Source organism: Gymnodraco acuticeps, unplaced genomic scaffold, assembly GCF_902827175.1.
Source record: "Gymnodraco acuticeps unplaced genomic scaffold, fGymAcu1.1, whole genome shotgun sequence".
NCBI classification, from domain to species: Eukaryota; Metazoa; Chordata; class Actinopteri; order Perciformes; family Bathydraconidae; genus Gymnodraco; species Gymnodraco acuticeps.
The window spans coordinates 48,438-53,809 of NW_022991774.1; the positions used below are offsets into that span (position 1 = coordinate 48,438).

At 41.8% G+C, this 5,372-nt stretch overlaps 1 long non-coding RNA gene across 1 annotated transcript; it reads left to right on the forward strand.

Annotated features, from left to right (window-relative positions):
* The first annotated feature begins 336 nt into the window (after positions 1-336).
* LOC117535122 lies at positions 337-2,336 on the forward strand. The gene is made up of 3 exons (XR_004567371.1): positions 337-472; positions 863-1,018; positions 1,961-2,336. It is a non-coding gene; the product is annotated as an uncharacterized LOC117535122 (long non-coding RNA).
* Positions 2,337-5,372: the final 3,036 nt, after the last annotated feature.

A 5,372-nucleotide genomic window follows, 5' to 3' on the forward strand; every position in this document is an offset into this window, starting at 1 on the left:
CGACTGAAGTGATGTGAGATTGGACTGACAACCATTAGCTCTAAATGAGAGGAATTATTTGATTGATCTGATTTTGAGTGGTTGATTAAATATTACATTTGTTTTAAAGTATGTAATGCATTGTGATCATTGTTACAGTCTGAAATAAGACATTGAGCCATATAATTAGATATAGCTTAAATACTCATAATTGTATATATATATATATATATATATATTGAATGCAGGATGTTTACTGGGTGATTTTCACACTGTGGTTTTAATATATTTATTTCCATAACTTTGTTGAGCTTGTGTTTAGCTCTATTTCTATCTCACTGAACATAGGCCCTGCATGTGAACTGGTTCAGCTGGTAAGACTGGTTATGAATCAAGAGGAGGAGCTGCAGACAGGTGAGGGTGTTAAAGTCCAAGTATGAAGTCCGACTGCCAGACACCATTTTACACCTGGACGGAGCAGGAGGACAACAGGGTGAGTGTTAGCACCAGGATCTGCTTTCTAACACATTATTTACTCTGTTTTACTGGATGTCAGAACATCAGCGTCCTAGAGTCCAATGAGACTTCTACAAGTGGTGTGAACTGGTTTTATTTCCTGTTTTCTGATTCATCAAAGCAACATAACATGCGACAGCCCAGCGCAGTTAAAATGTGGAGCGGCCTGTCTGAAGTCTGACTGATTTGATGTTCTTTAACCAAGTTTTTTATTGCTGGTTTAGATTTAAACAAGTGTGTTATTATAATGTGTGTGTGTGTGTGTGTGTGTGTGTGTGTGTGTGTGTGTGTGTGTGTGTGTGTGTGTGTGTGTGTGTGTGTGTGTGTGTGTGTGTGTGTGTGTGTGTGTGTGTGTCTGTGTCTGCAGTGTTACTAGTTTATCTCTCAGACTGGAGAAGATGAGTGGTTTACAAGATGAGGAAGAGGACACATCTTCAGTCCCCAGCTGTCTGTCTCTGAAGAGTGACCGGTCTAATAAGCAACCTCTAAACTTCAGTAATGAACCTGGACCCTCAGACACAAAGTAAGAGTTTCTGCTGTAACCTGACCTGAGAGGATTCCGTTTTTATGTTATCAGATAATCTAAACTGTTCTTTAATGATCGCAGTGAAGAAACTCAGTAGAGTACAGTAATAAAGTTTAAACTCATGATCCCTGGCGTCATCAGCTATACTAAAAAAATCTACATACTGCTCTTTGCTCTTCTGTTATCTGATAATCTAAAGGACACGTGTCAAACTCAAGGCCCAGGTGGATTTAATTTCGGCCCGCAGGATAATTTGTAATTACTATTAGATCTGGCCCGCCGGTAAATTGCACGCACACCTTCATTCAATCCTGAGGGTCTCCTCAGCTCAGAGCCTGAGCCCAAACATTGATGACCTTGCACCCAAGATGAGATGCCAAGTATCTGAACTAGCATCACAGAGCAGCACACTGAGTTCAATGGATGTTTCTTTCTGCACTTTGTTTCTTGTGACAACAGGGCATGTTTGGTTTTTTCTTTGAGGGAAATAGTTTTGTTGAAGCTGTTGTTGGCCTGTGGGAAAATGTACTCATAAGAAATGACTGAGGAAAAGCTGCAGATAGAGCCATAAGAAATGAATGCAACTGATTATTTAATGTTTAATGTTGTTTTTATAGGAAATAATTTAAGCTTTGTTAGTTCCAGGTTTAATATGTGCAATAAGTTCATTTCAATACGTTTGCAATAAACATTGAACCAGTCCGGCCCTCGACTAGTACCAATGTTTTAATGTTGGCCCACTGAGTATTTGAGTTTGACCCCCCTGCTCTAAACTGTTCTTTAATGATCGCAGTAAAGAAACTCAGTAGAATACAGTAACAAAGTTTAAACTCTTGATCCCTGGCGTCATCAGCGATAGTAAATAATCTACATACAGACAGAAGTCAAAATCTGCTCTCTGAATGAACTAATGATGTTTAAAACATGTTGTTTCCACAGACAGAGAGCAGAGTCTCCAGTCCCCAGCTGTTTGTCTCTGAAGAGTGACTGGTCTATGTGGGAGCCTCCATACCTCAGTAATGAACCTGGACCCTCAGACACAAAGTAAGAGTTTCTGCTGTAACCTGATGAGGATCCAGTTTTTATATAATCTAATATATCTTTAACCTGTTAAACCTGATTGCTGGTGGCAATCAAAAGTTGTGTTAATGGCATTAAAACACATATAAACGCTGCTGAAGGTTAATCCAATGTGTCTGTGTCACTTTGAAATGATTACTGATAATCCATCATCACATTTATGGCAATAAAACTGTTCTTTAATGATCGCAGTGAAGAAACTCAGTTGAGTACAGTAATACAGTTTAAACTCATGATCCCTGGCGTCATCAGCGATACTAAAAAAATCTACATACTGCTCTTCGCTCTTCTGTTATCTGATAATCTAAAGGACACATGTCAAACTCAAGGCCCGGGGGCCAAATCCGGCCCTTGGTGGATTTAATTTCGGTCCGCCCTCTCAGGACCCAGCCTACTGCAAGAGGGACCAGGTTACCAATATATACCAGGTTATACCAATAAAGGACTGGATTACCTAAAGCCAGTTGAGTAGCACTTGAAATGTTTGGCTCTATGAAACCTGATATACTTATATGATTCTGTTTTCTTCAAGGTTGTGTCTTCCTGGTCGAATGTACTTATTGTAAGTCGCTTTGGACAAAAGCGTCAGCTAAATGCAATGTAATGTAATGTTACCAGCATGCTTTTATGTTGTGACTTATTACCTGATTCCGATTAGCTGTCTGGCCTCCGGCTGAGCCACTCCAGCAGCCGGCGCTCGAACCACACCCTGCTGCCACAAGGATATTTCAATATGCATTTATAGTATCATTGTATCAGTGGCATAAAGCTGCCAGCTGGCAGCACATCACCCCCACTCTCTTCACCCTCCACTGGCTCCCGGTCAAGGCCCGCATCACCTACAAACTCCTCCTCGTCACCTACAAGTCCCTCCATGCCCTCTCCCCTTAGTCCCTCACAGATCTCCTCCACCCAAGGGTGTAATTTTGGTTTGAGAAGTGGGGGACACACAAAACAGGGGGTCCTCCGCAATCAAACATTTTCTCAATTTAATTCTATGTCCTGCCTTTCTACAAATATATATTAGGGACTATGGTGTCCTATCCATGTGAACCTGTCTTATTTGTGGGTGGACCTCACCTCGTCTAGGGGGGTCCGGGGGCATGCACCCCGGGAAGACTTGTTTCTTTAAATTGAAGTTAAAGGCATCAATCTGGTGCACTTTGAGGGCAACATGAAGAGATGTATGGATACATAACACTCATATGAAACAGAACTATATATATTTCAATACTCCAAAACATTAGAATATGCTCACAAGCAATAACACATATTTGATCAACTCCTCTCTCCTATCTTTATCTTACCTAGTCTGCATTTTTTCTTTTTATTTACAGTGGGCCAAAAATGTATTTAGTCAGCCACCAATTGTGCAAGTTCTCCCACTTAAAAGATGAGAGAGGCCTGTAATGTTCATCCTAGGTATACCTCAACTATGAGAGACAGAATGAGAAAAAAAAAAATCCAGAAAATCACATTGTCTGATTTTTAAAGAATTTATTTGCACATTATGGTGGAAAATAAGTATTTGGTCAATAACAAAAGTTCATCTCAATACTTTGTTATATACCCTTTGTTGGCAATGACACAGGTCAAACGTTTTCTGTAAGTCTTCACAAGGTTTTCACACACTGTTGCTGGTATTTTGGCCCATTCCTCCATGCAGATCTCCTCTAGAGCAGTGATGTTTTGGGGCTGTCGCTGGGCAACACGGACTTTCAACGCCCTCCAAAGATTTCTATGGGGTTGAGATCTGGAGACTGGCTAGGCCACTCCAGGACCTTGAAATGCTTCTTACGAAGCCACTCCTTCGTTTCCCGGGCGGTGTGTTTGGGATCATTGTCATGCTGAAAGACCCAGCCACGTTTCATCTTCAATGCCCTTGCTGATGGAAGGAGGTTGTCACTCAAAATCTCACGATACATGGCCCCATTCATTCTTTCCTTTACACGGATCAGTCGTCCTGGTCCCTTTGCAGAAAAACAGCCCCAAAGCATGATGTTTCCACCCCCATGTTTCACAGTAGGTATGGTGTTCTTTGGATGCAACTCAGCATTCTTTCTCCTCCAAACACGTCTAGTTGAGTTTTTACCAAAAAGTTCTATTTTGGTTTCATCTGACCATATGACATTCTCCCAATCCTCTTCTGGATCATCGAAATGCTCTCTAGCAAACTTCAGACGGGCCTGGACATGTACTGGCTTAAGCAGGGGGACACGTCTGGCACTGCAGGATTCGAGTCCCTGGCGCCGTAGTGTGTTACTGATGGTAGCCTTTGTTACTTTGGTCCCAGCTCTCTGCAGGTCATTGACTAGGTCCCCCCGTGTGGTTCTGGGATTTTTGCTCACCGTTCTTGTGATCATTTTGACCCCACGGGGTGAGATCTTGCGTGGAGCCCCAGATCAAGGGAGATTATCAGTGGTCTTGTATGTCTTCCATTTTCTAATAATTGCTCCCACAGTTGATTTCTTCACACCAAGCTGCTTACCTATTGCAGATGCAGTCTTCCCAGCCTGGTGCAGGTCTACAATTTTGTTTCTGGTGTCCTTTGACAGCTCTTTGGTCTTGGCCATAGTGGAGTTTGAAGTGTGACTGTTTGAGGTTGTGGCCAGTTGTCTTTTATACTGATAACGAGTTCAAAGAGGTGCCATTAATACAGTTAACAAGTGGAGGACAGAGGAGGCTCTTAAAGAAGAAGTTACAGGTCTGTGAGAGCCAGACATCTTGTTTGTTTGTAGGTGACCAAATACTTATTTTACGGAGGAATTTACCAATTAATTAATTAAAAATCCTACAATGTGATTTCCTGGATTCTTTCCCCCCATTCTGTCTCTCATAGTTGAAGTGTACCTAGGATGAAAATTACAGGCCTCTCTCATTTTTTAAGTGGGAGAACTTGCACAATTGGTGGCTGACTAAATACTTTTTTGCCCCACTGTATGCATATTTGACTAATCGCTCCCCTTTCAAACTGTGTTTGTTATTTTTTACTGACCTATATTGGAATGATTTCTTAACATATTCTGTACAACTAGGCCAATATTAAATAGATGGAAATATTTGTTTAGGCCACTGAGATAACTTAGACTAAAGGTTACAATCTAATCTCTCAGAGAGTCCTTTAGAGCTGACGTTACCATCTCTGCAGTCTGACAAGGGGAGAGCTCTCCTCTCCTTGTTTGTTCAAACAGCTTCTGATCTCCGTTAGCTGCGGGCCGAGCTTCGTCTCTCTCGTCCTCTCTCTCTCCTCTCTCTCTCTCTCTCTCTCTCT